The sequence below is a fragment of the Stenella coeruleoalba genome (assembly GCF_951394435.1).
Source record: "Stenella coeruleoalba genome assembly, chromosome: 2".
Lineage (NCBI taxonomy): Eukaryota > Metazoa > Chordata > Mammalia > Artiodactyla > Delphinidae > Stenella > Stenella coeruleoalba.
The window spans coordinates 45,008,328-45,033,214 of record NC_137147.1 but is presented as its reverse complement, the minus strand read 5'-3'; the positions used below and the strand labels follow the sequence as shown (position 1 = coordinate 45,033,214).

The following is a 24,887-nucleotide window of genomic DNA, read 5'->3' as shown; positions in this document are numbered from 1 at the left end:
CTGTGTAGCAAACGCTGCAGTCAAGATAGCCCTTTAGTCTATCCTCATTCCCCTTGTCCCCTGCCTGTCAGCCCCACCCCCATCCCGCAGTGATTGCCTGGATTCTTTCTATGCTCTTACAGCTCTGCTGCATGTTGCTCTCGTCCTCATTGACCTAGCTGGATCTCCAACTACTGCAGCCCATTCTAAGCAGCAGGAGGATGCAAGAGGGGGCAAAGGTTTACATGCCAGCCTTTTTACAGGGAGGTTTCTAGAAGCTGCTACTTCAGGACACTTCTAGTCAGGTTTTGTTAGCCAGAACTTAGTTCATGGCCACATCTGAATGCAAGGGAGGTTGAGAAATGGAGTCTTGCTGTCTTTTCCTATTAGAAACAATGTTGTAGCGAATAATTTTCTTCGTGGGTTGTCTTTTGGGATAAATTCCCAGAAGTGGAACTACTGGGTCAAAGAATATTTGCAGTTTGAGAGTACACCTATTTTTTCATATCCTTGCTGACAGTTTTCATATTTGCTAATCTCATTGGTAAAACATGATGACAGGGCAGCTCTAATATGCCTGATAGGCCATTTAAGTAGAAAGTGACAAAGTACTTCTGCTCTATGTACGATACCTTGAAAACATGGACTACACAGCCAGCTAATGTAATGCTAAGTTGGGTGAAGCATATAGCAGCATGTTACCATTTTATTTAGGCCAGTCCTAAGAGGAGACTGATGGTTGAGGTTAGAAGAGAAACGCTTCTAGCCATAAATACTTAGGAGTGTTTTTCAGGATTTGTGCACTTAATTAAAAAGTAGATCAGGGCATGAGGTTAAAGTGTGCTACTCTTTTTTCTTTTGGTCCTCTGTTTTCTCTTGCATACATGCCTTAATATGTAGAAACTTGTTTTCAACTAATCTTAAAATATCCGTTAACATAATTGGGGAAAAATAAAGTAATCAATAAATATATTCCATTTGGTTCCTTTTTTTTTTTAGAATTATTTCTTTTTCTTTTTTCTTTTTTTAAATTTATTTATTTATGGTTGTATTGGGTCTTCGTTTCTGTGCGAGGGCTTTCTCTAGTTGTGGCAATCGGGGGCCACTCTTCATCGCAGTGCACGGGCCTCTCACTATCGCGGCCTCTCTTGTTGCGGAGCACAGGCTCCAGACGCGCAGGCTCAGTAATTGTGGCTCATGGGCCTAGCTGCTCCGCGGCACGTGGGATCTTCCCAGACCAGGGCTCAAACCCGTGTCCCCTGCATTGGCAGGCAGATTCTCAACCACTGCGCCACCAGGGAAGCCCCATTTGGTTCCTTTTATATGACATTTCTTGTTGTGGGTCTCTTAACTTTCTAAGCTTTTACTCTCTAGTTGCTAAGTGGGATCAGATAAATGATATAAAATATATTCTGCTAAGATTGTAATTTTTTATAGTGTAAGGGTTTGTAAAATGTGTTTTCAACTCTATAAATACAACCTTTTGGTTGGGATTTGAGGGAAAAAAATTCATAGTATTTTTCTTTGCAACTAAGTGGTATTATGAGCTATACTTACTTTTGAAGTAGTAAATAGCATAAAAGATATATAATGCATATGTTTTCCATACCACATGATGAGGTTTTGGAGAGCAGAGACCTCTTACTTAGCTACCATGGTGCATGGCATATAGCACCATGTACTTGGTAGATCACATTTTTTCTACAATTGAAGTGGATCTTGGAAAAGTGTTAGAAAAATTATTAGACTCCCAGTAGCAATGTTTTGGCCTGTTGGAGGCAGGGGGAGAAGACGTTAATATAATATCATTGTTAGTATTTTTGAAATTTTCAACTCTTTAGGTGAAGAAACTTAAGGGGCCAATATCTGTGCTTTAAAGAATAGAGACTTTGAGATACTTTCACTGTAGGTAGTATCATCCCACCTTATCTGGAGGACAGATTTCTGTAAATCTGCCTTTTTTTTTTTTTTTTGAAAAGCAGTGAAGTGAAGGCCCAATAAGCGAAATAACAGAAAAAAACCGTATTTCTTACACTTCAGAACTTTGTAGTCAACCTCAATCCCCTTGCTGAGGTCTTTATAGTTGAGAATAGAAAGTGGTGCATATCATGTTCTCTTCTGTGTCCTTAGCTAAACATTTGTTGAATGAATTAATATATATATATATTTTTTGGTTTTGTTAGCACAGGTTTTTCTTGGGAGAAGGTGATATTAGTAAGAGACAACATTTTTGCTTATTTGTTAGATCGTGGTGATGGTGTAGGCAAGTGCCTGCCTTAGGCTGTTACCTGTACCTAGATAAATCTTCATGCCTAACTTCCTTACCTCTTCCAAATCTCTTAAGTAGCACCTTCTCAAGGAAGCCTACGCTGACCACCCTGTTTAAAATGGCAACCGCCACTCTCCTCCTGCACTTCCAAGTTCCCCTACCCTAGTCTGTTTTTCCCCCATAATAGTTACCTCCTTGAAGCATATGCTATAAAATTTGCTTATTATGATTATTTATTGTCTTTCTCACCACGAAAATGTTAGTTCCTTGAGGGCTTTGATCGTTTGTTCACTGTATTCCAAGAGACTCATAGATGCTCAACAAACATTTGTTGAGTGAATGAAGGTCAAAAAGAAAGTAATGTGAGAAAGCTAGCTATAAAATAATTTACATTAAAAATTTATATTTAGAAGTACTTCCATTGTTTAAAAAGTTTTGCTTTTGTCTACCACTGTGTTCCATAATGATACCAAGGTAAACAAACCTGTGCAAAGTTTAAGGACTCTGTCCTCTTGGTAGAAAAGTGACTGAGTTTGGCTTGCTGAAATGCATCATCTGCTTCATGCTTCTAGCATCTTTTTAGTGACGTTCCTTTCCATAGCCTTCAGTGGTGGTTTAATTAATAAGAAGAGTCTCTGTTCCGCTGTGTGCAGATGGAACATCTCTTTCCTACTGGAGGTGGCTTTCTATGAAGTAAGTAGTGACAATATTAATAGCTGTCTTCTTCCCTTTCTTTCTTCCTTCTTTTCTTTCTCTCTTTTTTTTTTAAATTTTATTTAATTAATTAATTTATTTTTGGCTGCGTTGGGTCTTCATTGCTGCATGCGGGCTTTCTCTAATTGCAGCGAGCGGGGCTACTCTTTGTTATGGTGCGCGGGTTTCTCGTTGCAGTGGCTTCTCTTGTTGCAGAGCACGGGCTCTAGGCACGCTGGTTTCAGAAGTTGTGGCACGTGGGCTCAGTAGTTGTGGCTTCCAGGCTCTAGAGCGCAGGCTCAGTAGTTGTGGCACGTGGGCTCAGTAGTTGTGGCTTGCAGGCTCTAGAGCGCAGGCTCAGTAGTTGTGGCACACGGGCTTAGTTGCTCCACAGCATGTGGGATCTTCCTGGACCAGGGATCAAACCTGTGTCCCCTGCATTAGCAGGTGGATTCTTAACCACTGTGCTACCAGGGAAGCCCTCTTTATTTCTTTTGACTAGGTCTTATGCCAAACATTTATGTGTATTTTTTAAAAAAATCTTGATAACAACTGTATGAGGAAAGTATTTAGTCCCTTTTTTCTTGCAGAAAACTGAGTCTTAACCTGCTATATAAAAAAATAAATAAAATAAAATTCAAAAGGAAAAAAAAAGAAAACTGAGTCTTAGAGGTTAAGTAGCTTGCCTAGGCAGTGTGTTGGAGCTGGATTTCAAACCCACGCAGTCTGACTATTGAGGAACTTCACTACACAAAAAGCCTTCCTAGTGAAGAGCACCTAGAAGTGAAAAAGAAATTAGCAACACCTTAGTGAAACTCTGACTTCACAGAGATCTTTTATTTGCTCCAGCTTCTCAAGAGTTAAGTAGATTGACTGAGACCACTGTGATTGAATTAGTAATGTTAGGTTAAAGTTAACTAATGCTGATTTAAATAAAGTGTATTTTAAATAAAACCAGAGCTAGCTCCTAACCAGATCCTATTTTACTTAGACTTACAGTTTAGCTCAAGAACACTTTAGCTTATTTCTGGGGCAGAATTTGTATGCTCTTCCTTTATTTTCCCTAAAAATTAGATTCAGCAGGAGGGCAAAAGTTACAATGTGGCTGTATAGGAAGTATAATTTAGTGGAGGAGTAGAGGGGTAGACAGTGGGTAGGCTTTGCTGTTCTGGATTTTTAAGAAAAAACTTCCCTGTAATTTGTATAAAATTATACTAAACAGAAATAGTCATCCCCTACCTACCATACAAAATAATTTGTAATTTCAAATTTTGATTAGAAAATTCTGATTCTTTAATGTGAATTACTTTTTGAACCTTAATTAACTTTTTTTCTTGTAAGATGGCATATTTTATTCCCTTTGCCATAAGAATATTTCTTCTTTGTTCCCATAAATTAATTTTAATTTCACTTTTAAAACTAGTGATTTAGGGGTAACCTAGAATCTATAATTGCAGGAAATTATGCTTAAGGATACATATTTATATGCTGAAGCCAGTAATGTGCTTTCCATAGAAGTTGTAGGACACTATTGTGTACATAGCTAGTAGAATCATTTTATTGAACAAAACTTCTCCAAAGCAAGATGTGACATACTTCTTTTGAGATACATTAAGACTGTTTTCTGGCTTGAGATGATCATTGGTGAGAGAGTTTCCCTTTTAGGTTTCCAGAACTGTGATGAGAGGATCATACTTAATTAGGTACTTTTCTTGATGCTACTATTCAATTTTAGTGGGATGAAAGTACTGAAAAGATTTTTTTCTTGTACACTTCTTTTTTTCCCCTTTAAAGGAGCCAGGAAAGGCTTCTTTCTCAAATGCATGATGGTGGGGGGAAAATGTAATGGTTCAGAAGAGTTTATGGTGAAAACAGTAATCCTCTTGTCCTATGCCTCCCCAGTTCCTTTCCTGAGGGAACTACTTCAATTGTTTCTCTGTTTGATTCTTTTAGTGATAATCCCCCATATTAATGTGCTTTTACTTCCATTTCTTTTTAAAAATTAATTAATTGATTAATTTTGGCTGCATTGGGTCTTTGCTGCTGTTCATGGGCTTTCTCTAGTTGTGGTGAGCAGGGGCTACTCTTCATTGTGGTGTGCAGGCTTCTTATTGTGGTGGCTTCTCTTGTTGTGGAGCACGGGCTCTAGGCGCGTGGACTTCAGTAGTTGTGACATGTGGGCTTCAGTAGTTGTGGCACACGGGCTTAGTTGCTCTGCGGCATGTGGGATCTTCCTGGCCCAGGGCTTGAACCCGTGTCCCCTGCATTGGCAGGCGGATTCTTAACCACTGCTCCACCATGGAAGCCCTACTTCCATTTCTTGATGTGTCAATTTTAAGCATTATCTATTGACTTTCTGAAGTGATAGTCAAGATTTAGCTCCCATTTACCACCTGTCAAGAATTACAAAGGGAACTTCCCTGGTGCACCACAACGAAGAGTAGCCCCCAGTTGCCACAACCAGGGAAAAGCCCGCGTGCAGCAACGAAGACCCAGCACAGACCAAAAAAAATTAAATAAATAAATAAAATAAAATAAATTAATTAAAAAAAAGGATCCGCCCGCCAATGCAGGGGACTTGGGTTCGATTCCTGGTCCAGGAAGATCCCACATGCTGCAGAACATCTAAGCCCTACGCCACAACTACTGAGCTCATGTGCCACAACTACTGAGCCTGTGCTCTAGGGCACAGCTACCGAGCCCGTGTGCTGCAACTACTGAAGCCTGCACCTGGGGCCCGTGCTCCGCAAAAAGAGAAGCCACTGTGTTGCGAAGCCTGTGCACCACAGCGAAGAGTAGTCCCTACTCGCCACAACTAGAGAAAGCCCGCACGCAGCAACAAAGACCAAACGCAGCCAAAACAAAAAAAGGAATTAGAAAGGATCTGAGAGTTTACTCTACTTGAAGCTAACAAATTAACCTGCCACAGTTTCATGGATGCTGGTGGAAGGTAAAGACTCCTATTCTGGTAGGAGGCAGAGTCAGAGATGAAGTAGAGTTTATTACTTACAGCAATAGCAGTAGCTAAGGTTTCAACATTCATTTGTGCCAGTGTCCTGAGCCACAGTTCCCACAGGGCACTGAGGGGAGGGCCAGATAACACCTGTTCACATAATGAGTTTTGTTACTGGAGAAAACTCTTGAGTTTAGGGATTACAAATATTTTATAATGGGCAGTAAGCATGCCTGCTCTTTGCTCCAGAGGGAGAGAGTAGTATGCTGGCTCTTTGCTCTGGAGGAAGAGTTTCTGTCTTCTAAGGTGGTTTGATATATGAACATCCTTGAGATTATATTCCAGAACAAAGAGCAGACAACGCCTTGCTTGCAAGACGTAGAGACCCATGAAGAATTATATCCCAACACCACTACCCCATTCCCTACCTTCTTTTTGAGATAGTTATATATCATCATTTTTAGCTCTGGTCACCTTAATAAATACTATATGTTTATTTTTATTTCATTAACAATAGGTGGTATCTTTTGACTTCTGGCTTTGAAAGAGGAGTGTTGTGGTTAGGGATCCTTATAAGTGTTAGAAAACCAGTTCAGTTAGCACTTAAGTGAGAAAGGAAATTGGTTTCCAGAACTGAGAGTCCAGAGGGATAGAGTACGATTGGATCCATGTGCTCAGATGTTACTTTGAAGAATTGGTCTCTCACTGTATCTGTGTGCTTTCCTCCTTTGCCTTTATTTTCAGTAACATCCTACTTCACCTCTCTCCCCAACCAGTACTGATTCTCGGCTCTGTGCATATTTCTGAACCAGTTGCTATGGCAAGGTGGAGAGAATAGATTAGAATAGTCAGAGCCTGGTCACATGCCCAGATGGAGATGGGTGTGGAGTCTGCCCCATTTGAAGCACATGTGTTGGGGTGGGGAGAAGGTAGTTCTACAAAGATAAAACAGGGTGCCACGACTTCTCCACATCAGAGTTCTCTGTTGTATTTTTTTGGAGGGGGGGTATTGTTAGCTTTTATAACTGACCTTAAGTTTTTCATTTTCTATAAGATAGAATGAAATTTCTGGTATCTCCCTTTTTCATTAGTTACCCCTCTCTTGATGTTCTGTATCTTCTGCTCTAATCTGTTTTATTTAGAACTGCTGCTCAGTGAACATCCTGTGACTTGCCTTCATTATGCTCATTTCGCATAGAGTCGTCTTCCTTGGTTTATTGCCTTGTTTTGCTGGGGTACATACTAAGGTAAGATGTGTGGGAGGTAAATATTGAGTAATTCCTTGTCTGAAAATGTTTTTATTTTATTCTTAAAATGGAACGTTAGTGTGGCTGGGAGTAGAATTCTAGGTTGAACATAATTTTATGTCAGAACTTCAAAGGCATTGCTTCATTATTCACTAGTATTCTTCAATATTGATAAGTCTTACTTCAGTTTGATTCTTTTTTAAAAAATTTATTTTATTGAAATATAGTTGATTTACAGTGTTGTGTTAATTTTTGCTCTACAGCAAAGTGATTCAGTTGTACCTATCTGTACATTCTTTTTCATATTCTTTTCCATTATGGTTTATCCAAGGGTATTGAATATAGTTCCCTGTGCTATACAGTAGGACCTTGTTGTCTATCCATTCTATATATAATAGTTTGCATCTGCTAATCACAAATTCCCAACCTCTCCTCCATCCTTGGCAGCCACAAGTCTGTTCTCTATGTCTGCGAGTTGGTTTCTGTTTTGTAGATAAGCTCGTTTGTGTCATATTTTAGATTCCACATATAAGTGATATCATATGGTATTCGTCTTTCTCTTTTTTTAAATTTAATTTTTATTTTACATTGGAGTATAGTTTATTTACAATGCTGTGTTAGTTTCAGGTGTACAGCAAAGTGATTCAGTTTTACATATACATATATCCATTCTTTTTCAGATTCTTTTCCCATCTAGGTTATCACAGAATATTGAGTAGAGTTCCCTGTGCTATACAGTAGGTCCTTGTTGATTATTTTATATATAGTAGTGTGTGTATGTTCATCCCAAACTCCTAATTTATCCCTCCCCCCCACCTTTCCCCTTTGGTAACCATAGGTTTGTTTTCTATGTCTGTGAGTCTGTTTCTGTTATGTAAATAAGTTCATTTGTATCATTTTTTTTTAGATTCCACCTGAAACTGATATCATATGGTATTTGTCTTTCTTTGTCTGACTTACTTCACTTATTGTGATAATCTCTAGGTCCATCCTTCTTTTTTGCCCACGCCATGCAGCATGCGGGATCTTAGTTCCCCGACCAGGGATCATACCCACACCCCCAGAAGTGCGAGTGCAGAGTCTTAACCACTGGACTGCCAGGGAAGTCCCTAGGTCCATCCACGTTGCTGCAAATGGCATTATTTCATATTTCATTCTTTTTAATGGCTGAGTAATACTTCAGTGTGTGTGTGTGTGTGTGTGTGTGTGTGTGTGTGTCTAGACACACACACATCCTACATCTTCTTTATCCATTCCTCTGTTGATGGACATTTAGGTTGTTTCCATGTCTTGGCTATTCTAAATAGTGCTGCAGTGAACATAGGGGTGCATGTATCTTTTCCAATTATAGTTTTGTCTGGATATATGCCCAGGAGTGGAATTGCTGGATCATATGGCAACTCTATTTTTAGTTTTTTGAGGAACCTCCATACTGTTTTCCATAGTGGCTGCACCAATCTACATTCTCACCAACAGTGCAAGGGGTGTTCCCTTTTCTCCACACCCTCTCCAGCATTTGTTATTTGTAGACTTTTTAGTGATGGTCTTTCTAACCGGTGTGAGGTGGAACCTCATTGTAGTTTTGATTTGCATTTCTCTAATGATTAGCGATCATGAGCATCTTGTCATGTGCTTGTTGGCCATCTGTAAGTCTTTTTTGGAGAAATGTCTCGTTAGGTCTTCTGTCCATTTTTCTTTTTTTAAAAAATTAATTTTATTTAATTTTATTTATTTTTGGCTGTGTTGCGTCTTTGATGCTGTGCATGGGCTTTCTCTAGTTGTGGCGGAGGGGGCGGGCTACTCTTCGTTGTGGTGCACAGGCTTCTCATTGCGGTGGCTTCTTGTTGCAGAGAACAGGCTGTAGGTGTTCAGGCTTCAGTAGTTATGGCTCATGGGCTCAGTAGTTGTGGCTCGTAGGCTCTAGAGAGCAGGCTCAGTAGTTGTGGCACACGGGCTTAGTTGCTCCGCGTCATGTGGGATCTTCCCGGACCAGGGCTTGAACCTGTGTCCCCTGCTTTGGCAGGTGGATTCTTAACCACTGCACCACCAGGGAAGCCCTTCTGCCCATTTTTTGATTGGGTTGTTTGGTTGTTATTGAGTTGTGTGAGCTGTTTTATATTTTTGGAAATTAAGCCCTTGTCAGTTGCATCATTTACAAGTATTTTCTCCAGTCCGTAGGTTGTCTTTTTGTTTTATTTATGGTTTCCTTTGCTGTATAAAAACTTGTAAGTTTGATTAGGTGCCATTTGTTTATTTTTGGTTTTATTTCTATTGCCATGGGAGAAGGCCAGTTTGATTCTTGTTCCTTTGCAGATGAGCTTTTTTGTCTTTGTTGTCTGAAATTTCCCAGTGATATAACTTGATGTGGGTCTCTATTCATTTGAACACTGAGTGCCCCCAATTAATTGGAAGACTCTATAAATCTATTAGTTTATTAAATCTTTTAGTTGTGGAAAATTTATATTTCTCTGAAAATTTCCTCTCTTCAAGTTTTTTTTCCTTTTCATCCTGGAATTTTTGTTAGTTAAATACTGACCTCCTGGACTGATGCTGTGTGTCGTTTGGTTAATTTCTTGTCTCTGTTTCCTATTTCTACTTTCTAGGTTTTGTCTCCACCATATAAAACCTTATACTGCCTTTTTTTTTTTTTAAAGAAGATATTGGGGGTAGGAGTTTATTAATTAATTTATTTATTTTTGCTGTGTTGGGTCTTCGTTTCTGTGCGAGGGCTTTCTCTAGTTGTGGCAAGCGGGGGCCACTCTTCATCGTGGTACACGGGCCTCTCACTATCGCGGCCTCTCTTGTTATGGAGCACAGGCTCCAGACGTGCAGGCTCAGTAGTTGTGGCTCACGGGCCTAGTTGCTCCGCGGCACGTGGGATCCTCCCAGACCAGGGCTTGAACCTGTGTCCCCTGCATTAGCAGGCAGATTCTCAACCACTGCGCCACCAGGGAAGCCCTATACTGCCTTTTAAAATTTTTTTTTTCAAGAGTCTTTTCTTGTACTCTTTTCCCTTTTCACAGCTTCCTGTCTTGCTTTATGAATGCAACATCTTGCCTTTCTGAGGATCTGAGTTAGAGAGCTTTTCACAAGTTCTGTTCTGTTTTATGAATTTTTTATTGCTTTGTCACATTTCTTTAACTTTTTGTTTCCTTGTCTCTTTCATGTTACAGATGTTTGATTCTGATTTAACCAATCAAATGGAAGAATGAAGCAATATGAAACTGATTGGGATCTCTGTATCTAGACAGGGTTCGTCAGCTGGTGAGCTTTGCGTTAGGGTGGGCAGTTAGGGGACCCTATTAGCCTTGGTCAGTGGTTCTAATGTAATAGCTGCCGTTAATTCTCTCCAGACTATTTAATTTCATTAAAGAAGGACCTGCCAGAATTTTTTGGTTTTGTTAATTTCCTTTGTTTATTTTGTTTTTTTAATAATGTAAAATCTCAAAGGTAACCAGGAATGTGAAGAGGGTCAATGATCTAGGGTCTAGAAATGTTCAAGTGGTCATCTTTCCTGCGCTTCAGGGTGAAAAGTTAGGGTACAGAGTAGTATAGCAGAGAGTAGCCCAGATATTGGAGCCAGACTGTTTGGGTTCAAGTCTGGTTCTGCTACTTAGTTATAGAAAGCTACTTAACAAGTTACTTAACCTTTCAGTGTTAAGAGGACTTAGTTAAAAATGCATATTAAATAGTGACATTTAGTAAAATCTCAGAAAGTGTTAATTTCTTTTTCTCCCTTCTAGTAATAACAATTATGGTGGTGATTGCCCACAGCAGAAATTTTGGCGGGATTAGGTAATTTTAGATTGTGTTTTTCTCTTTAGAACCTCAAAGTGGTATCATTACTTGAAGTGCTGAGATGTATATGGGCAAATGTTTTCATAAAAGTCTTTCAAAGGTCCTCATCTTCTCTCCAAGAAAGGATCTCACTCAGGATAACTTGATAAAAGTAGTTTTGGAGCACAGCCAGAAAACTAGCAATGAAAAAATACCATTTTCACACCCAGAATCTCTATGTACAAGCAGAATCATATGTGCTCAGGGTATTAGGAAGCTTTGTTTCCATACAAAACACTCACTGACAATCCTACTTCTTGAACTTGAGAAACACTGAAAGTTTCTTTATAAATGGATATCTAGGGCAAGACTGGCAGGAGGAAATAATTCTTGAAAAAAAAATTTTTTTTTCTTTGCTTCGAGTGTTGCCCCAATTATGGTGGAACACTCTGAGATTTTCCTTACCATACTGTCTGCTATTTGTAAAATTCAGGTGAGGTGAAGGAATAAAACTTTTTTTTTTTTTTTTTTTTTTTGGCTGTGTTGGGTCTTCGTTGCTGTGTGCGGGCTTTCTCTAGCTGTGGTGAGCGGGGGCTCCTCTTTGTTGTGGTACACAGGCTTCTCATCGCGATGGCTTCTCTTGTTTCGGAACACCGGCTCTAGGCGCGCAGGCCTCAGTAGTTGTGGCACGTGGGCTCAGTTGTGGGCTCACGTGGGCTCTAGAGCTCAGGCTCAGTAGTTGTGGCACATGGGCTTAGTTGCTCCGTGGCATGTGGGATCTTCCCGGCCCATGGGTTCCCGAACCCGTGTCCATTGCATTGGCAGGCAGATTCTTAACCACTGTGCCACCAAGGAAGCCCGGCAGGTGGATTCTTAACCACTGCGCTACCAGGGAAGTCCCAGTAAAACTCTTGTGTAGTGGTTCTTGCCCTCCTCCCCCCAAACTTGACCCTTATCTGAACTAAGATGTTTTAGTTTGGGTTATTTATCTTGTTTTTTTCCTTCTCTCACATAGTGGAGGAAGTTCTTAGAATCTATTATTGTTACTGTTATTATAATCATATTATTTACGTTTTAAAACGGAAACACACACAAAGATAGAGTCACTGAGCCCCTATATATGTACCAGTTAGTTTCAATATTTTGCCATACTTGTTTATTCTTGTCCCAATTAAATTTTTTTAAAGCAAATTCTAGATATCATGTCATTTTAGACCTAAATACATCAATATGTGTCTTTAAAAAATGATTTTCCCCCATAACCACAATACCATTATCCTACCTAACAAAATTAACAGATTGATCTGACACCTAGCTTCTGAATTTTACTCTCCATCTGAGTATCATAAGATTCCTTTATGTCATCTAAAACCCAGATATGTTCAAGTTATATGTGGTATCATTTTTAAATGATTTGGTTTTCATTTACATAAAAATATTTGCATCTTGCAAGTATTTGACTTTAACTTGTTATGGAAAATTTTAATCACATAAAAGTAGATGAAATGCATTAGTAAAGCCCCATGTACTTATCACCCAGCTTTGACAGTAATCAAAACATGCCTAATTTTGTTTCATTTATTCCCCCTCTTCTTCCTCCCGGATTATTTTTAAGCAAATCCCAGGTATCATTTCATTTGGAGTCTAGTGTATCTTTAAAAGATAAGGACTCTTTAAAAAAAAAAATCTATCTATCTATCTCACCCCCCTTAAATTCCTTAATATCATCAGATATCCAGTGTTCAAATGTCTGGTTGTCTCAGATATCATAGTTTGAATCAGTATCCATATAAAGTCCCTAATTTGCAGTTGGTTGGTAATGGCTTTTAATCTAGAGGTTCCCCTTGCTGCCTCTCTCATTTTCTCTCTCCCTTGAAATCTATTTATTAAAGAAATAAGGTTTTATGTCCTTTAGAGTTTCTCAGAGTCTGGATTTTAATGACTCTATCCCTGGGGCTTAGCTTAATTAACACGTTCTTATGTCCTCTGTATCTCCTGTAAATTGGTGATTGAATCTGGAGGCATACTTCCTTATAGAATATATAATACATGCAAATGATAAAGGTTTAAAATGGTACAAAAGGGTATATATTGAAGTCAGTCATTTTCTCACAGTGTACCTTTAGATGTCTTCCCCAGAAGCAATTATTGTGTGTAGAGTGAATGATATGTTTTTATTAAGCTGTTATATCACCAGTAAGCATACTAAATATCCTAGTAATTCTGAAGATATAAAGATTACTAATTTGTACATTTTAGAATTTGATTTTTTTAAATTTATTTTTAATTTTTACCTTGTTTGTTTTATTTGGCTGCATTGGGTCTTAGTTGCGACACGTGGGATCTTCGTTGCGGCATGCGGGATCTTTTGTTGTGGTGCATGGGCTCCAGAGCGTGTGAGCTCAGTAGTTGCGGTGCACGGGCTTAGTTGCCCTGTGACATGTGGGATCTTAGTTCCCCAACCAGGGATCGAACCTGCGTCCCCTGCGTTGGAAGGCAGATTCTTAACCACTGGACCACCAGGGAAGTCCCTAAAATTTTTTTATATTTTATTGAAGTATAGTTGATTTACAATGTTGTGTTAGTTTCTGGTGTACAACAAAGTGATCCAGTTATACATATATATTCTTTTTTATATTCTTTTCCATTATAGGTTATTACAAGATATTGAACATAGTTTCCTGTACTATACAGTAGGACCTTGTTGTTTCTCTGTTTTATATATAGTGGTTTGTATCTGCTAACCCCAAACTCCTAATTTATCCCTCTCCCCTTTCCCCTTTGGTAACCATAAATTTGTTTTCTATGTCTGTGAGTCTGTTTCTGTTTTGTAAATAAGTTTATTTGTATCATATTTTAGAGCCCACATATAAGTGATATCATATGATATTTGTCTTTCTCTGTCTGACTTACTTCACTTAGTATAATAATCTCTGGGTCTATCCACATTGCTGCAGATGGCATTATTTCATTCTTTTTTATGGCTCAGTAGTATTCCATTGTGTGTGTGGGGTGTGTGTGTGCGTGTACCACATCTTCTTTATCCATTCATCTGTTGATGGACATTTAGGTTGCTTCCATGTCTTGGCTATTGTTAATAGTGCTGCTGTGAATATTGAGGTGCATGTATGTTTTTGAATTATAATTTTCTCCGGATATATGCCCAGGAGTAGGATTGCTGAATCATATGGTAACTCTAGTTTTTTAAGGAACCTCCATACTGTTCTCCATAGTGGCTGCACCAATTTACATTCCCACCAGCCGTGTAGGAGGGTGCCCTTTTCTCCATACCCTCTCCAGCATTTATTGTTTGTGGAGTTTTTAATGATGGCTATTCTGACTGGTGTGAGGTGATGCCTTGATTTGCATTTCTCTAATAATTAGTGATGTTGAGCATCTTTTCATGTGCCTGTTGGCCATCTGTAAGTCTTCTTCAGAGAAGTGTCTTTTTTTTTTTTAAAGAATCCATGATAAACTTTATTTTTAAAAATTTGTTTATTTATTTTTGGCTGTATTGGGTCTTTGTTGCTGTGTGTGGGCTTTCTCTAGTTGCGGCGAGCGTGGGCTCCTCTTTGTTGCACTGTGTGTGCTCCTTGTTGCAGTGGCTTCTCTTGCTGTGGAGCACGGGCTCTAGGCGCGTGGGCTTCAGTAGTTGTGGCTTGCAGGCTCAGTAGATGTGGTTCGTGGGCTCTAGAGCACAGGCTTAGTAGTTGTGGTGCGTGGGCTTAGTTGCTCTGCAGCATGTGGGATCTTCCTGGACCAGGGCTTGAACCCATGTCTCCTGCATTGGCAGGCGGATTCTTAACCACTGCACCACGAGGGATGTCCCAGAAATGTAATTTTTTGATTGGGTTGTTTGTTTTTTGTTATCGAGTTGTATGAGCTGTTTGTATATTTTGGAAATTAGGCCCTTGTCAGTCGCATCACTTGCAAATATTTTCTCCCAATCTGTAGGTTGTCTTTTTGTTTTGTTTATGGATTCCTTTGATGTGCAAAAGCTTGTAAGTTTGATTAGGTCCCATTTGTTTATTTTTGCTTTTATTTCTGTTGTGTTGGGAGAGTGAGCTAAGAAAATATTGCTGTGATTTGTGTCAGAGAATGTTTTGCCTGTGATCTCTTCTAGGGGTTTTATGGTGTCCTATCTTATATTTAAGTTTTTAAGCCATTGTGAGTTTGCATATGGTGTGAGGAATTGTTCTAATTTCATTGATTTACATGCAGCTGTCTAGCTTTACCAACACAACTTGCTGAAGAGACTGTCTTTTCTCCACTGTATAGTCTTGCCTCCTTTGTCAAAAATAATTGACCATAGGTGTGTGGATTTATTTCTGGACTCTATTCTGTTCCATTGATCCATATGTCTGTTTTCATGCCAATACCACACTGTTTTGATTACTGTAGCTTTGTGGTATTGTCTGAAGTCTGGGAGGTTTATGCCTTCAGCTTTGTTCTTTTTCTTCAGGATTGCTTTGGCAATTCTGGGTCTTTTGTAGTTCCATATAAATTTTAGGATTATTTGTTCTAGTTATTTGAAAAATGTCATGGGTAATTTGATAGGGATCACATTAAATCTGTAGATTGCTTTGGGTAGTGTGGCCATTAGAATTTAATTTAAATAGTGTATAAGTATATGATGCCGTTTAAGATGTGGCATTTTCTTTTTGGTGAAGCAGAATTTTTAAGGTGAGGTGGTAGCTAATTAGAAATTGTTTAAGCTAGATTCCTTGGCACTGCAGTGGACTACTCTTCACACGGTGAACAACATGAAAAGTAACCCTGTTAAGGGAAACATTAAAAAGAATATTAACATTATTCAATATCTGATACAGTTAGCTTTATTTTCTTAAATATGAAGATAGTGGAGTTCTGTGGTTTCTTCATGTAAAATGAGGGCAATATTTATATCAATGGGCTTTGGTGGGTCTTGAGTGAGAAAGCTCCTAGCACAGTACCAAGTGTGGAAGAGATACTTGAATGCTAGCTTCCTTTTCTGTAAGCATGGCCATAATTAACCATGAGACTCTTCTGCTTAAGTAGAATATTTTGGGTACGAGATGGGTGGCCAGGGAAACCATACCCAGTTTAAACGGTTAGGTTGGGTCAAGAACAGGTCTGCTAGAGTGAGCCAGGGTGTACAATCTGAGTCACTTGGTCAGGACAGGTTGTGGAACTGCTGGTTAGAACAGGTGAGTTATGCCACATGTACCCATAGTCCACTACTATTTCTTGTGGTCTCTCCCCCCCACCTCAGCCCCCTCCCCAGTGGTTTTGCTGTCTGATAGACAGTACAGTTCAGAAGATAGGCATTAGATCAGTTTTAGGCGTACAGGAAGAACAGTGATTGGATTACTGGGAAGACAAGCAGCAGGGGGGACCATGGGAAGCCAGGGACCAAGCAAGCTGACTGGCCAGAAGATGTAGCTGTAGCTCTAGCTGCACAAGAGCAAGCTGGTTACAAAGTTATATGCAGAAAGTCTAATGAGAACAAAAGTAGGGGAACACTTTCTGGCTCCTTAAATGATAGTTTCTTTCATGAGACCAACCTAAAAACAATTTACTGGTAAGAGTATTCCAACTAAGCTTCTAGGTTTGAATTGTGGGACATCAGCTGGAGATGACTTTTGGATTTTATTTCTGTTTACCAGCTAGATCAGACATTTGGGCCTGGGATAATGACCATCTGTTAATTTGCCTCTGCTTGATCACGTAGGAAATTTGTATGATGTTAGGCTAGTTAATAGGATAGAAATGTAAATGGCTTTGCTCACAACAAGTGATTCCGTAGTATTTTGTTTGGGAGAAAGTATAGAGATAGCGGAGTATTCTCAAGGAAACTCCCTTTAGTTATTTTTCTCATAGCTAGACGTGGGTCTGAATACTCTGTGACTATAGTAGGCTTTATAATTAGAAAGTAGTGCTGGGACTTCCCTGGTGGCGCAGTGGTTAAGAATCCGCCTGCCAATGCAGGGGACACGGGTTCGAGCCCTGATTCAGGAAGATCCCACATGCCGCAGAGCAACTAAGCCCGTGTGCCACAACTACTGAGCCTGTGCTCTAGAGCCCGTGCTCCGCAACAAGAGAAGCCACTGCAATGAGAAGCCCGCGCACCACAATGAAGAGTAGCCCCCGCTCGCTGCAACTAGAGAGAAAGCCTGCGCGCAGCAACGAACACCCAACGCAGCCAAAAATAAATAAATAAATATTTTAAAAAAGAAAGTAGGGCTAAGTGGTTACTTACTAGATACGGGAAACAAATTGTATGGTGTCTCCTGGGTTTAGAGAAGAATTGATTAAAGGATAAGAAGTTGTTTTCCCTTCTTTGGCAAGGTTCTTTCTAAATCCAATCTAATAGTCTTTGGGCAAATATGTCCAAGTATAAGGGACTTGACTGTGATTTGAACTAAATCTGTTTCCTTTTTCTGGTGAATAATGGAATAGTAAAGGGGCTAATAGTTGTCAGCTTGTGGAGGGATTCTGAGGCAAGTAAATCTTGCCACCACTGTTTGCTCCTAGTGTTCCTTAATTTAAGCAGGTAGTTTTATGTTCCTGTTCTAGAACAACTCTGAAAACAATATATTGGATCAGAGTGGAGTGTAAGAAATAGTCAAGGACATTGTGCATTCATTGACTGGAGTAGAAGGTACCCACATGGCCTACATTATTCTCATACAATAGAACAACCTAGTTAAAACAGATAAAAAATATTTTAATACGTATTAATTTCTAGAGTTCTTTAAGACCCTCCCCCTCTTTTAAGCACAAGCTGTTCATTCTTTTAGATAAAATTTATGTGCTGTCATCATTACAGGAATTGCTCCAGCTGTTGAAAAATAATTATACTAGAGTGAGCACTTGTTTTGGTTTGCTTTGAACAAAGTAGACAACACCTATCTGCATGATTATAGTATCAACTGGGTATTGTGCTGAGTGATCTAATCCTCACCACAACTCTGAAATATCAGAAGTAGTGACTTGCCAAGGCCATAGAACTAAGAAATGGTTATTCTTAGAGTAGAATCCAGGCTTTACTAGAAGTGAGGTGAAATTTTTAAGTAATTTACTGTATCTAAGGCTATGATATCATAATTTACTAACTTTTACCAGGTTTTACAAATTAGAATTTGATAGCTGGGACAACACCCCCCTGTGCCCCCCAACATGGAGATAAACTAGGATGGGAGTCTCTAGTTTCATAGGCATTAGCCTGTGGGGAGCTGTTGGGAAGGGAAGAATTTGAATCCCCTTTCTATTTCTGTAGTTGTAAAGTTTCTGGAACTTTTGGAGCCATGGGAACATGTTTTGTTTTTCCTTATCCCCTTAATTTCCTTCTCCCTCATCTTTCCACTCCCACTCCCCAATAAAAATAAACATATTTGTGAAAGAGGGCTAAGGGTATTGTGAATCCAGCAGGTTCAGACAAGTGTTGTAAGTGTGAAGGGCAGGAAGCCATGTTTGCTAGGACCAAGTTACTGCCTGAGAAGAAATGTGTCCTTAGAGAAGAGAAAGCCTGGGTACAAGGGTAGGAAAGAGGGAGACAATTTCAGTTGCTCTTGAAGACTGTCATTCATGTGGATCCTATAGGGCTAACGTAAAGAGGAGTTGTCTCACTAGACTGATGGAAGGCCCTCGTTATTCTGTGTCCAAGTGGATCAGAGGTATTTTCTTTCTGAACTATAGTGAGTGGTCTGTTGAGCACATAGGAGCTGAGTGTGGAGTCTTAAGTAATAGTCAAGCACATTGTACATTCATTGACTGGAGTAGAAGGTACCCACAGTGGCCTGGATTGTTCTGATACAATAGAATAGACAGAAGAGAACAACAAAAATGAAACAATTCTCAGTTCTTTAAATTTTAGCAGTTTGTTTCGAGATCCATTTATAATAGTAAATCAATTTATAGGTGAGTTGAATCAACAAGTTTTTGCTTGGTTGCTGTTGCAACTCTAATGGTTCCTTTCCCTACTGGGAATCCAGGTGGACATTTTTAGAGAGGAGAGGAATTCCTCAGGTCCACACTGGGTGTGGCAGAGTGGAATTGGAAGCTTACTTCCAGATGCTTCCTCAGACAAAACTTGTTCCCTTTGGGAGGCTGCTGGGTGATGCCCACTATTCGGAACAACTAACAGTCCTGAGAACCCATAGCAGCACGTAGTAGGTGCTGAGTCGACAGACTTTGTTAATTGAATAAATGATTCTATTGGGACACAAAAAGCAAGCCTTGAGGCTGGGAGGGGATCCTCAGTCTTGTCTGCAAACAGGAGGTCTTGCTCCTTTTTGGTGTGGGTGGCTGAAATGGGGCTTGGGAAGGGAAGAGGTGCATCATGAATTCTTTTGTAAACAGAGGACAACGGGGTGTTGGGAAGAGGATGTGAGCAGGCACATCTCAGAAATTGAACACAGAGAACTCAGTGGCTGGACCCTCACCTCTGCTCTCTCCGTATCACACTGTCTCCCACCCAGGACACAGGGCAAACAGCTCACCCAGGTGGACTCTGGAGAAAAGTACTTGATTATGTCACCTGGCATAAGTGTTCCACCTGGCATTGGTGATCTGCTGAAAAACATTTGAGATGTATCTCATATACCCCTATGAACTTGGGACTATGAATGTACCAGGGTTTAATACTACGATGGTATTAAATAAATAAACTTCCTCATTTTGCATTTAGGTTTTTCAAACTTTAAGTTTGAAAAGCATGCTGTTAGTCCTTTGGCAAAGCTCTCTGAAGTTGAACAATCTTTGCTCATGGAATGACTTCCCTACCACTGGAGAGGTTCAGGCTGTGTGATCTCTTAGGGGATGGGTTATAAAAATATATTGGTACAGCTCAATCTTACATAATAATTGTACATCAACTATACCTCAATTAAAAAAAACACTAAAGCTATATGAAAGGCTGTGTTTTAAAAAGGCACCCCAAATGATCACATCCTAATATTAAAGCTGACTGTGCAAAAAGTAAATTAAAACAAATAATAAAAGGGACTAATGTTTTCCCCACTGATTGAACCCAACAGTTCTTTTTAAATAAATCATTTATTTATTTATGGCTGTGTTGGGTCTTCGTTGCTGTGCGCGGGCTTTCTCACTGCACTGCCAGGGAAGCCCCCAAAAGTTCTTAAGAATGAGGCTGACATTAAAATCTCAAAGGGGAAAAAAAAGAAAAAAATATATATACACATATATATATGTATATATATATCATATTGAAAATAGGTAACATTTAGATTATATACACATTTTGTTCATTTATAAAATGTAAAAATTAGGGCTTCCCTGGTGGCGCAGTAGTTGAGAGTCTGCCTGCCGATGCAGGGGACACGGGTTCGTGCCCCGGTCCGGGAAGATCCCACATGCCGCGGAACGGCTGGGCCCGTGAGCCATGGCCCCTGAGCCTGCGCGTCTGGAGCCTGTGCTCTGCAACAGAGAGGCCATAACAGTGAGAGGCCCGCGTACCGCAAAAAAAAAAAAAAGGAAAAATTAAAGATTTTCCCAAATCTAACAAAATAAAACTGGGGAAAAGCCTTTAAATTTCTTCTTTTCTCATTCCTCACCCATGTTAGGTTTTCATAATTCTAATCAATACCTGTGTTTCCCTCCTATTTGGAAATATGGTTACTTCGTACATAGAGTTTTTATTAAAAAAGGGGGTTCAAACCTTCTCTGCTTCCACCATCCAAATGTAAATAAAGCTTATTTCCATTGATTCCATTTCAGTTAACAACTTTAAGTCCCTTTCCACTTACCAGGCAGTGAATTGTTTTTGAAAAGGATGGTTTTTTAGTGTGTTTATATACTCTGGTGGTATTTGCATACACATTTTATTTTTAAAATATATAGCTTAATTCTAATTCATTTGTAACACAGATGTACTACTGATTTGTTCAGCTAAAGCAAACAACAGTCAAAGAAAAACAACCCTTATCCTTTATTCCAGTCGAAATTTTTGGTAACTTTTATTCTTTGGTTTTCTGTCATATTCCAGGCTATTTGTGAGCTCTCCTGTTATTGCTAAAGTTATAAGAAACTGGCTTTCTTGGGTGAAAGTGGCAGAATTTTGCAGCCTTAAATGAACTTACTGACTTACCATTTGCCCATTCCTGCACATCTTTTCAAGAAAAAGTAGATTTGCTAACATCATTGGACAAGGGGCACAAACAAAACATTATACTTTGGAAGATAGCGGCTGTGTTAAATCTTCGTCATTCTCTTTTGAAAATACTCAAAATACAAAGTAACACCAAAGAGGAGCTTTGATATCACTGTGGAGTTGAATGTCTCATTTGCAAACACTTTTAAGTAACCTTGTATTGTATATAATGGGCTTCTCCTATTAGCTTGTTTGAATATATTGGTGTCTCTTTTTTTCCCCGTTTATGGGGAAAATAAGTGTCTGTGTGAATGGCTCTATGAACAATAGACTTCTCTCACTGTTTTGTGTTGCCTCTTATCCATGGGCCAAATTTTAACTAGAAATCTATGATTCAAGTGATATAATTAACAACTTTTACTCTTCCCTTTATAAATCAACTATAAGGATCTATATACCAAAGGATATTTGAAAAAAGTAGGAATATGAATTTGAACCCGAGTTTTTAAAGTTTACCTTAGAGGGGCTTATAAACAAATTTTTTCATTTGTTTGATTTTTTGTTAATGAAACAGCTTAAACAAATGTTGATTCTGATCAGAAACTTAAGAAGAGACTTCAGAAGAGCTGAAATTTAAAGTGTTTACAAAGATAGCTCCCTTTTCCTGAGTGCTCACAAGTATTTTTTGCTAGGCACTTTACATGCATGTGTGTTAAGGACATAGAACAGGATTATTGTTGTCATATTATTACTAGACCCACGAGTGAGGTTTTTTTTTTAAGCTCTTTGGGAAGTTCTAATATGCTGCTAAGGTGAGAATGATTGCTCTAGGAAGATTCACAGATTTCTGGCTTGGGCCTCTGCGTGGATAGTTGTGCTTTTTGAAGAGATAATATGGAAAGAAAGAGGCTTAGTTTGTAAATATGTGGTTGGGTTGGCAGTTGGAAATAGGATCTGAAGCCCAGAGGCAAAGTCAGTTCTAAAGATGAGATGTGGGAGAATTATTGGCAGCTAGATGGTACTCAAAGTTAGGGGATTAGGTGAAACTGCCTTGGGAGAGCTTGCATGTAGAAGAGAAGACCCAGAATTCTGGGGAACCTTGAGATGTTTTGAGTGGACAGAAGGAGAGGAACCAGAGAACAAGTGTTCAAAAAAGAAGTAGCAACAAGGGAGTGAGTGATATTTTGGAAGCCAAGGGAGAAGATAGGATCAAGTTATAGGGGACAGACTTGCGTAGCACGTGGTAGGTGCTCCATACATTTTTGTTGCAAGTAGAATTGAATTAGTTTTAAGGAGTCATAAGTTTCCACTGGATTATCAGTTAGGAGGCTGCTGGTGACCTTGGTAAAAATAATTTAATTGGAGTAGTATTTCTCCTACCTTACTGTGGCCTCTTCTTGGTCTCTTTTGTAAGTTTCCTATCCTAACTATCAGAGTTTTGTAGGGCTTTGCTGTAGGTCATTGATTCTCCCAACTGTGGTTCCCCAGACTTGCCACATCAACATCAACTTGTTAGAAATGAAAATTCTCAGGTCCCACCCAGACCTACTGAGTCAGAAGCTCTGGGGATGGGATCCAGCCATCTGTGTTTTAACAAGCCCACCAGGTGATTGTGATGCTTATGAAACTTAAAAACCAATGTTTTAAGACCTTTTTTCTGTCTATGCTTTCTCCTTAGGTATTTAATCTATTATCATGGCTTGAGTTACCATGCTGTATGCCCAAACTTCCAAATTTATCTCCTTGGTCCAGTTCTTCTGAGGACCAGGTCCACAGATCCAGCTGCATGTTAATTCATTTTGACTTTGATATCTCATAGTCATAGGGACTATCGTCCACACAGATGCTCACACTAGAAACCTAAGCTTGATCTACTTTCTTACACAAATACTAACAAGTTCTAACGACATTCTACTTTACTGGTTTATACACATAAATGAAATAGTGATAATATTAATAATATAATGAATAAATGCCTCCTAAGTTGTGTGAAACACGTCTTTCAGGAAGTCCTAATTCTCAGAGCTGCTAATAAGTGATCAACGTGTCTTGCTGAGTGTGATTCCAGAGTTTAAAGGTTAAAAGTGTTATAAAATCTGGTCTCTAAACCCAAGTTGAGTACTTCACCTAGTGCTCAACCAAAGAAACTTGTGTATAAATTTATAATATATCTGCTTACTGTATAGGATTGAATATATAAAACTAGGTCAGTTGTAATTAATTGATAGGCAATTTCCAGGAAAGGGTGGGTTTTGAAGTGTTAGAGTGTGGGGGGCTTTGGGGCCAGAATGCTTTGTTCAAGTCATGATAGCACCACTTGCTGTGACCTTGGGCAAGTTACTTTCCTCCACTATGCTGCAGTTTCCTTATCTGTAAAATGAGGATAGTAACTGTCCATACCTCAAAGAGTTGTTAGGATTAAATATAATAAATAAGGGTTTGGAGTAAGAAGTGCCTGGCACATAGGTAAAGGTTCAGTAAATGCAAGCTACATTATTACTATCTCTTCCACTTATTCACTGTACCCCAGCCATTCTTAAATTCTCTTAGCTACTAGCAGCCATTCAGACGTGCCATGCATGCACTTTTATGTTTTAAAACGCTTATGCATCCAGGTCTTCACTAAACTCTCCTGATTCTCCAGATTAGGTTAGGATTCCTTTTATATGTTTCCTTAATACCCTGTTTTTTAAAAGTAACAGCTTTATTGAAACATAATTCACATACCACACAATTAACCCATATAGAGTGTACAGTTCAGTGCTATTCACAGAGTTGTGTAATCATCACCAAAATCAATTTTAGAACATTTGATTCAAGTCATGAGAGTACTACCTGCTATCATGAAGGTACCAAAAAGAATCCCTGTACTCATTAGCAGTCACACGCATTTCCCCCATCCCTCCAGCTACTAGCAACCACTAAATCTACTTTCTGTCTCTCTAGATTTGCTTATTCTGGACATTTCGTATAAATGGAATCATACATTATGTGGTCTTTTGTGTCTGGCTTCTTTCACTTAATGTAATGTTTTCAAGGTTCATCCATGTAGCACATATCAGTACTTCATTCCTTTTTATGGCTGAATAGTATTTCACTACATGAATATACACTATTTATTCATCAATTGATGGACATTTAGGTTGTTTCTACTTTTTGGCTATTATGAATAATGCTGTTATGAACATCCATGTACAAGTTTTGTGTAGATAACATGTTTTCATTTCTCTAGAGTACATAACTAAGGGTGGAATTGCTGAATCATGTGGTAACTCTCTCTGTTTAGTCTTTTGAAGAACTGCCAAACTGTTCTCCATGGCTGCTGTATATTTTACATTTCCAACCCGAGTGTATGACAGTTCCAGCTTCTCCATATTCTTGCCAACAATTATTATCTCTTTTTGATTCTAACCATCCTTAAGTGGATGTGAAGTGGTTTCGATTTGCATTTCCCAGATGACTAATGATGTTGAGCATCTTTTCATATGTTTATTGCCATTAGTATATCTTCTTTGGAGAATGTCCTTTCCTCATTTTAAATTGAGTTATCTCTTTGTATTATTATTTCTTTGTATTATTTGTATTTCTTTGTATTTTATTGAGTTACAAGAATTCATTATATTCTAGATACAAATCCTTTATCAGACATATTATTTGCTGCAGGTATTTTCTCCCATTCTGGGAGGTTCTGTTTTTTACTTTCTTGATAGTTAAAATTAAAAGTTCTAAATTTTGGCAGAGTCTATTTTTTCTTCTGTTGCTTATACTTTTGGTGTCATATCTAAGAAACCATTGCCTAATCCAAGGTCATGAACACTTAGAAGTTTTATAGTTTTAGCTCTTATTTGTTTTATAACTCTTTTTCTGTCTTCCCTGTCA

At 38.9% G+C, this 24,887-nt stretch overlaps 1 protein-coding gene across 7 annotated transcripts in view; it reads left to right on the top strand.

The window, feature by feature from the left end:
* The window catches only part of FBXO34 (F-box protein 34), an 85,733-nt gene that overhangs the window by 12,739 nt on the left and 48,107 nt on the right, over positions 1-24,887 (top strand). For 2 of the 7 annotated variants that reach the window (XM_079912353.1, XM_079912356.1), the window contains exons 2-3: positions 7,037-7,141; positions 10,315-10,405. The exons of 2 other annotated variants lie outside the window; for them this stretch is intronic. The gene's annotated coding sequence lies outside the window, so the exon portion shown is untranslated. The remainder of the gene's footprint in view (positions 1-7,036; positions 7,142-10,314; positions 10,406-24,887) is intronic. 3 more of the 7 variants (XM_079912354.1, XM_079912352.1, XM_079912355.1) reach the window with 3 other exon arrangements.